This window comes from Micromys minutus (assembly GCF_963924665.1).
Source record: "Micromys minutus genome assembly, chromosome: 9".
Lineage (NCBI taxonomy): Eukaryota > Metazoa > Chordata > Mammalia > Rodentia > Muridae > Micromys > Micromys minutus.
In genome coordinates this window covers 12,811,232-12,821,113 of record NC_137978.1, presented here as the reverse complement: position 1 = coordinate 12,821,113, position 9,882 = coordinate 12,811,232, and positions in this window count along the sequence as shown.

Below are 9,882 nucleotides of genomic sequence, written 5' to 3'. Positions count from 1 at the left end.
TGGTTATAATTAAGTGAAACATGTAGACTTTGTGAGGATCAAATTACTTTAAAGCTTATGTGTCAAGCATATATGGAAGTGCTATGAATTAAAACAATAAAGCAGTGAATGATTTTAAGCCTAATACCATTGTTTCCAAGGCATGCATATCTAAATTGTTTATGCACAGGCATGATATCAGTCTAAAGTAAATCACATATATCCATACACCCCAAACACTATTATGGAGGTATCTTAAAGTTTCATAGGATATCAAGGAACAATTTAAATAGAAAGCATTATGAATATGCTACATAAAAATATTATCAAGGGTCTTAGATTATGGAGAAAGAATGTATCATACAAAATACAATTCTTTTGGGAACTACAAATATTGTGAAATCAAGTTATCTCATAGCTCACTTGTTATACATCAGGGCAACAAGAATAAATAAAAAGTGAGAAATGATGTATAAATGAACTCAAAGGAGGAGACATTTAAAAACTGGGTGTAATTAATGTGTACAAATGGTTACAGTGCCAGGGATATATATATATAGTATCAAGATGGAAGGCTCTTAAGCCCAGTGCATGGGCTGAAGAGTTGCTGATCTCTAAGGAAAGAGGTTGTTAACTAAAGAAAATAGTTTTTAGCATTGTGTTTACACATTCAGTTCTCTGAATTGTTTCATTTTATGATTTGCACAGAGTAAGTACTCAAATGGTTCAAGAAAAAGACATTCAAATGAATAAATGTTGGTAAATTAACATGATCCTCTCTAGCTCAGAATGGAACATATATTTATCTCACATCACTGTAAGTAAGGTGTAATGTCTCTGTTAATTTGTAGACACCATTACAGGCCTTCTCAGCTGCTATGATGTTGTGATTGTGTTGCCTCTGGCATACCCAAGAGACAGTATTCCACAGTCTTTCTTGATGTCTTCCTGCTCTTACATCATTGCTGCCTTTATCCCTGCAGTAGTCCTTGAGCCTCAAATGGTCTCCCTACGACTGAAAACTCAACTATTGCTTAATTTTGTAACTATTAGTATTCATGCATCTCTGAATTTATAGGACACTTCATTATTAAAATATGTTCCTCTCAATAAGGTCACAGCTAGCATTTGATTAACAGTGTAAATGTAAATATTTATAAAGTACTCTGATAAATTATCTGAACAATACAAGAGTCCCAGAGGGTCCTACTCTTCCTGAGAAATTCTGTTTATTAATTAGTTACTGGAAAGGGACAGTCATGGTCTGCAATTGTGTACTGAGAAACTCACCATGAAGCAAAGATGGTCCTGATTGAACTCATATATATTAATCAATACATACTTGAAATTTTGAGAGTTTAAAATTTATAGGGAGAATGGAAGTGAGTGTGTGTGCCTGTGAGATTACATAGGGCAGGCACTAAAGTAATCAGAATACACACTGACACACACCCACCCACCCACCCACCCACACCCACCCACCAACCCACCCACACACACACACATAAATATATATATTCAAACATGTTAAAGAACATGTTCAATTATAAAAGAAAATGTCTAAAACGTTTTTCACTTATGTAAAAAGGAAATTGAGATTCTCAGTGGACACGACTTCTAAAATAAGCTTTTTGAATAACTTAAAGCCATATCGTTAGACCTACATAAATGCATATATTCAAGTCTTTTATGAAAAAATGTTTAAATATTTGAAGGCAGCTTTATTGGCATAACATTTGCACAGAGGTTATTGTTAATTTAAGTGGTTTGTCACAAGGTTTGAACAAGACAGAACATTAATCTTCAAAATGTTTCCTTCAAAGATATTTCATGTCTTCTATGTTAAATATAGAAATTAAATGGTGATATTAGCAAATTTATTTTAATGCAAATTAATTTTTTAGTGTCTTTAACACAATTTCCCAACCTAAACTAGGCTGGATTAAATTGAACTGGGAAGGACTGGATATCACTATACTAGGCTGACATTAAAATAATTATGTGGTACTATATGTATTTACTTATTTAAAATTATTATTATGTTGAGCCAATCAACATTGTATGTTGATTGAGAAACAGCACTGGAGATTTCCAAATAAAATAGATATAACCTTTTTGCTCAACTTAATTCAATACATGTCAATCTCCTTGTGACTTTTGTGCCTAGGTAAACATAATGACACTGATTCATATTTGTTCAATGATCATTAATTTCTTTGAAGGGAATTTATGATGGTTCATTGTTGGACAGCTTTAAGAAATATTTTGATTTCATAAAATCTTTTGAATTTTCTTTCATGTCAGAATGTCCATCTTCAAAATCAACTTACAGTCATCTCTTCATAAACCTGGACTTAGTCAAGGTCTCTGGAAAACTTAACCACTGGCTTTTGGTAATTTCTTTTTTAACACCCCCTGCAAATAATGACATCAACAATTAAATCAATAGAAATTTTAATATGTCCTTAAATCATTTTCAGTGGTACAGGGATTTTTTTAGCCTTGTCAATTTCTGTAATTCATGAACTTATCTTTTTCCATCTTTTTGGGCTCAGGTTTACCAATATCCAGTAGGCTGTTAGCAAAACAACCTGGCATGTTCTCCGTTAAGCCTATTGCTATGGCTTTACTTATAATTAGTATGATGAGTGGTATTGTTTACTAGAATTATTTGAAAATCATTCATTGTTAGCAGACAGACATGGAAAGGAGTTTTTTATATTTTAATATTTACCCCGAAATTGTTTAGTTGACTGGTTATGAGATATTTTCTATATTTTTGGCATTAGAACCATGCAATGAGCAAAGACAGTTTCACCTGGTGTATCCCAGTGCTCATGACTTTTATTTCGTTCTCTTTTCTGAAACATCAGGGAATGTTTATTAATAAAAGTATAATGCTGGTCCTTACTTTGTTATTCCAAGATAGACTTTTTAGCAGATATAAGAACAAAAGTTCTAAGGTTCATGTGGACCCACATGGGATTGCAGGTAAAGATGCCTTGAGATCGATACATAGTGTTGATCACACACTAAAGACCTATTGATGAGAAAGATCATCAAACATTGGACCCTCTGTTCCATCATGATCAGCTTGGAAATCAGAAAAGACTCTCTAAGCTGGTTGTGGGAAAGCTTCTTATAGATTGACAATAAAATGAACTCTTCAATTCTTACGTGTCCAAGGTCTAGACTGTGGTGATCATCCTCTGGGAGGGGTTGTACCCTATTTCCATTCATGGAGTAACTTATTCACTGATTCTTAGTCTCATGTTATTATTATGAAGTGATAGAAATAGAATCTAGGTAATGAGTAACTAACTGGCAGTGTGAATTAAAGGACATGTTTCATCCTGTGCTCCTGTGTCATGATTCTAAAGTACCTTGAGATATGAAAGTCCTCCCTAGGCTCCAATCTGCTACCACCACGCTTACCTGCTTTTATTTCAGACCAAAATTTGGAACCAAGTAATCAACTTTGAACACACAGTGGCAAAATGACACAGCTTTTATGCTGATTTTTTAAAAATAATTTTGCTACACTGAAAGATACAAGCTCCAAAAGTTACCAGATAATATTTCTTAGAATTTGGTAATGGTCTCTACTAATAGTGTGTTACTCCACAGCCATTGTTATTAATAATGATTGTACTATCTTGAAAATCCTAACAGGATGCTATTTAATGTTGAACTTAAAATAACTGCAAATTAGCCACTGATATTAATTCTTCTTAAAGCATAGATGGTTATTGGGTTAATAAAGGTTATAAACAAAATATCAAGCTTAGAGCTGTCTAAAGTTAAGGAAGAGGAATTCAGATTATTTTGATTTTTTGGATTCTTCATTTTGGTACATTTGATCACAGAAAAACAGGGTACTGTGGAGATCTTTGATACACTTGCACTTGAGCTTTGTACAAGGATCTATTTTCATTCATCTGAATTCAGACTGACAGTTGAGCTAACATCATTTCTTGAAGAGGCTGTCCTTTTTCCATTGAATGTTTTCAGCTCCTTTGTCAAAAATCAACTGAATATATGTATGAGGTTTCATTTCTGGATCTTCTATTCTGTTCCATTGATCAATTGATCAACATGCCTATCTCTGTACCAGTATCATGTTGTTTTTAACACAATTGTTTTGTAATATAGCTTGAGGTCAGGGATGGTGAGTCCTGCAGAAGATATTTTGTTGTTGAGAATAGATTTTACTATCATTGGTTTTATATTATTCCAGATGAATTTGCAAATTGCTCTTTCCAACTGTATGAAGAATTGAGTTGGAATTTTGATGGGGATTGCATTGAATCTATATATTACTTTTGGTAAGATGGCCATTTTTACGATGTTGATCCTTCTGATTCATGAGCATGGAAGATCTTTCCATCTTCTCAGATCTTCTTCAATTTCTTTAAGAAACTTATAATCTAATTTTAAGAGGCAACAAAGAATAATAGCAACATCCTGTAAAGGATGGGAGCATGGTGAATAAGATGACATCAATTTTTCTCTCTCAGTCAGGTGTATTTGTTACTTTGTATTTACTTTTAGCAGAAAAAAAACATCTATTCATATGGAAGTACATTTATTTGGTCATTCACCCAGAACCAATCAGCAAGGTTATAAGGAAGGTTATGCATGAAGTTTGTCAGAAAATAAGCTTAGCACTGGTAGAGGACATTGTCTTGACCATGCATTTTTCATCTTCATGAAGCCGCCATCTGCTACAATTCACCATCAGATCACTCTGCCAGCGAAGCACCCACACACATCTGCAGTAACATCTTTTCAAGTCAAGTAATTCCACACTTCCCTCTGTACTGTCTACACGTTTCCCTCTTATTGCTCATTGTTACTTCTGATTCTACTCAATCTCCATTATCACATTAAAATGTACAGATACTGTGACAAGTTTTCCAAGATGCTTCCCGGTTTTTAATTTTGACAAAAACATTTTTGTTCACATTAATTCTTTACTATGACCACCATTTACCAATCATGACTTCTTTTGTATTAGTACTCTGTGAGGCGGTCTGCTGCTCTGAGATTTTTCCTCTATAATATTTTCAGATATATTTCTTGATACAGAATTTAGTATAAATGTTTACATTCCCATCACTGATTTTATATACATAAAAATATGGACTCTGTGTTTGGGGTAGTTTACATTTATTTAGCTTTCTTTGAGAATTCGCTACCATTTCGACCACCAACTTTCTCCAAATACAAACAATATATATGATACGTGTGATAGAATGTCCAGATGACTGAAAAATGTTTGTATTTCATTTTATCTACTCATATTTCATTACTGACCATTCTAAATTTGGTGATATTCCTTTATCAATAGCTTTGACTTTAATGAGAGAACAAATTAAAAATCATAAGGTTAGGCAATGTCAGACTGGCACTTGCAATAAAAGAATAACATGGATTTGTAAATAGTAAGTGTGCTTGTTTATCTATTACTATATTCTATTTAACCTACTAGAATTTTGTGTAATAAATTTTGTATTGGATATAAAATAAGGAGTCTGGGTTACTAGAAATATAGGCTTTATCAATATAAGTATTGTCTAACATTAATCCCAATTATGTTTGCATATCAATATTTCATGAAGTATAAAGCATGCATATAGAGAGAGTGTTATTATCTTTTATGTGACTTAATATTTAAATTAGTCATTCCTTCCAAAAAAGAAACTATGAAGACTCAAAATTACATCATGATTAAAGTCATTGTTAGCAAACTCATACAGATGGAAATAACAACTTAATTCTGTTATATATTGTTTATGTGAATCTAATCAGGAAGGTGTCTCTCTGGTTGTCAGCTTGCTCATCGCTGTCATGGTAATGTTATTGTTTGAATCTCAAATGTTCCCCACAGAAGTTGTAAACAGCTGATGGCTTTTAGGAACTGAACAAATCTTAAAATCACTAATTTAATCACATTAATTTATTTATAGGTTCATTGTTTGAATGACTAACTGGTCATTCAAATAGTACAAATATCTTGAGGATTAAAAATCTAGTTTGAGGAACAGTGATCCTGAAATTCCTTACAAGAGAAGTAAGTGCAATGTTTCTCTTGGGTCATTCATTTTACTTCTTAGCTGAAATTGGCTGGGAAGCCTCATCGATGCCAGCTCTTTTTACTCTGATTCTTTAAGAGACCTCTGACCCAAAGGGATAGAGTTAGATAACTGGGGCAAAGCCTGACGCTACAGGCTGAAATTAATGTTCCCACTGTTACACTGCCTTTATCAGATACTCTGCAATTATGAGGTAAGATGGAAATAGCTCAAGAAGATATCAGAAGTCTAGTGCAAAGTAAACTAAAGTACTCAGTACAGTACCTAACAAAATTTAAACATGAAAATTATCGGTTATTAGTATTATCAACCTCAATAATAAAGTATATTTCCTTGAAAGTATCTGGTCTTATAATTGGTATTAATATTTCTCCTCCTAACATGATTTAAAACTTTACATTTCTACTTGAAAATTTGGATTTTCAAATTTTTCAAATATACAAACTTTTCTACAGATATTTGCAGGTATTTAGCTTTTTAGAAAGATTTAACAATGTTACCAACATCCAAATAGATACTTTTAAACAGCACCTGAAAATCATTAGGATTTAGTCACCTGAGATTGCAAGGTGAACATTGATTACCTTCCAAAATTACCATAGTCACATTTTTATTATATTTGCCATCTTTCAATAATATCAAAGCTTGTTATTAGGCTTTTGAAAATTGAATCAACAAAGGTTAAGAAAATGCATTCTGAAGGATGTTAAAATGGGAAAGATGGTTTTCTGTGGTCCATTGTAGTGATTATTTGTTCATAGCCTGAGTATTTTATTTTCTCTGTTCTCCAGATATTTAAATCTAAAGGGATGTGTGTGTGTGTGTGTGTGTGTGTGTGTGTGTGTGTGTATAACACAATGCTCCCAAAGTTACATCTATTTGACCAGGGATTTGCTTCTTTTAATTAACTCTCATAATAATAACTTCCCTTTTCTTTTCCTCAAGATATTTCAGCCTATTGTTTATTTATTTAGACCCATCAAATCTAAAGAGAGTTCCCAAGTGTTTTTTTCTGAGGATCTAACAAACTTATAATTAGTTGCCTTTACCTCATTTTTAATATTTGTTCTGTGTAGAATATTCTAGGAGCCCTCACAGAAATCTTACCGGTCAGCTATTGTACAATTAGCAGTAACTCTATAAGTTCGGACTGATTCTGCCAACTCTTTAATTTGCTTGTGTTCGGGGTGGTGTTCATCCTCAAACAAGGGAAACATTTGCCTGATGGTATGGCATGTCTCCGGAGTACAAAAGAACTCGCACTTCCTCTCTGGGTAAAGTGGAAGAGCAGAGGCAGCTGCTTTAAGAGCTTCCGGTTGTGTTACAGGAGTCCTCTGTCCGTGCTGAAACCGCTCTGCCTCACATTCTTTTGTCTTGTTTTTCTGAAATTTCCTCAAATTGAAATTCAGTTTGTGATCCTTTTACTGCCAGCTCTGGGGCCTTTTGTTCCTTTAAAGGATACAAGGCATTCTCTCCGAGAAACTTGTACTCTGTTTCCCCGGACGCAATCCTATCTTTTTCCAGCGGTTTTTCCGCCATTTGTTCCTTTAGCGGATACAAAGAATTGGACTCTGGCGCAGTCCTCTCTTTTCCCGGCGGTTCTTCCGCCACGACTTCTCGGGTTCTGATTTGTTTTGAACATGTCTCTCGGAGACTATCTCCTTTAATTCTTTCTGGCATCTCTCCGTTTCTGACTTGTTTTGAACATGTCCCTCGGAGACTATCTTCCTTGTCCTTTTCTTTATCACGTTCTGTTTCTGACCCACCCTCTAGGTGCTGCCTGCTAACTTTCCATCTAGATAATTTCCACAACAGTAATGTTATAACAGTTACCACAAATGCAAGCAATACTCCTTCTACTGCCGGAGAAAATCCAAGAAGAGACATGCCTAAGTTTTTGGCATGTTCTTTTGGCACCCCGTAAAAACTAAAGAGTGACATGTCTCTCAGAAATTACCTTTTAATTCTTCCGCAGTTCTGAATCTAGTTCAGCGGCCTGAAGGTTCCCCTGGGCGCTCCGGGGATTTTCGGCACCACTTGTCACACGCCCACGCTTTCCGCCAATAGGAACAGGCATGCAACAAACAAACAGATTCTTCTGCGGATAACCTTTATTGTACAGCACTTTTAGCAGGGGACTTCTTGAGCAGGACACTTCTCTCTGAGCCGGGGACTCCCTACCGGGTTCAACTGTCTAGGCGACCTCTCATGCGCAGCCTCCCATGTGCGATCTTCTGTCTATTCTCTCTCCACGTGGGATCTCCCCCAATCTCTCCTATCGGGTCTCTCTCCATGTGGTACCTCTCCGCCATCCCTCCACGTGGGGTCTCCCGCAATCTCTCCACTATGTTCCTCTCCACGTGGGGGAGAATTGCACTACTATATATGCCTAGGAGACTCGTGTCGCTACCTGATTGGTGCGCCCTCCAGTAACTCAATAGTATGCCCTGAGAGCGGGCTATGACGTATGTGGCGCATGCGCATTAAGTCTCTTGGCTGGGCAACAGCTCTGTTTGCTGAGTTCTCAGTGTGAAGCCGGCGCCATGTTTGGGTGTGGCACAAACGGCTCCCTACAATTCTTTAAGTTGTAAAGTATAATATACATTTATAACATCCACTTCATAATATTTGGAAGTTTAGATAAAGTATTCTATCATCTATTCTTACTTAAAGAATTTACAGGTAGAGGCTGAGCAACTGGTGGGTGGGAGATCTGGGCTGCCAGGGAGCAGAGAGATCTCTGCGGAGTGCACACTGAAAGAGCAACCACTGCCTTGCCCTGCCCTGCACTGCCTGATCCAGCGACCAGGAACAGAAATTTGGAACTTCTGTTTCCACCCGGCGGCGACTTCAGGACGTAGAGCAGAGCCTGGCCCATCTGTCACCCGGAAGAGCAGCTCTTAAAGGCTGAACAACTGGTGAGTGGGAGACATAGGCTGCTGGGGAGCGGAGGGATCTCTGCGGAGTGCACACAGAAAGTGCATCCCCTGCCTTGACCTGCCCTGTCCTGCCTGATCCAGTTTGTGATCCCTTTTCTGGATCTTAGGATCTTCTGTTTCCACCTGGAGGTGACTTCAGGACAAAGAGCGGAGCCTGGCCCATCTGCCACCCAGATCGGTGGCTCATAGAGGCTGAGCAACTGGTGGGTGGGCCACCTGGGCTGCCAGGGAGCAGAGAGATATCTCCGGAGTGCACACGGAAAGTGCACCCCCTGCCTTGCCCTGCCCCACCCTGTCTGATCCAGCGACCAGGAACAGAACTTTGGAACTTCTGTTCCTCCAGGCGACTCTGAGGCATAGAACAGGGCTCGACCCATCTGCCACCTGGAACAGTGGAGATCCAGGGACATAGACCAGATATAAGGGAAAGGCAAGAACATATCACTGACAACAAAATGGCAAGAGGAAAGCGAAAGAGTATATCCCAAGGTAACCAAGAAAACCAGGCAACACCAGAACAAAGTTCTCCCATAACAGCAAACATCGGAATTCCAAACACTCCAGAAAAGGCAGACACAGACCTTAAATCATACCTCAAGATGCTGAGAGAGATACTTAAAAAAGAACAAGAGGAAAAGCAAAAAGATTCAGAAGCTTTTAAAAAGGAAACAAGAAAAACACTCAAAGAACTCAAAGAACTAGAGGAAAACAGAATCAAAGAGATGAAGGAATGGAAAAGGGAATTTAAAACGAAAATTGACACAATACAGAAAACACAAAAAGAGATAACCCTAGAGGTGGAACACCTAAAAAAAAAATCAGGAGTCAAAAAAGCAAGCATTTCCAATAGATTACAAGAGATGGAAGAG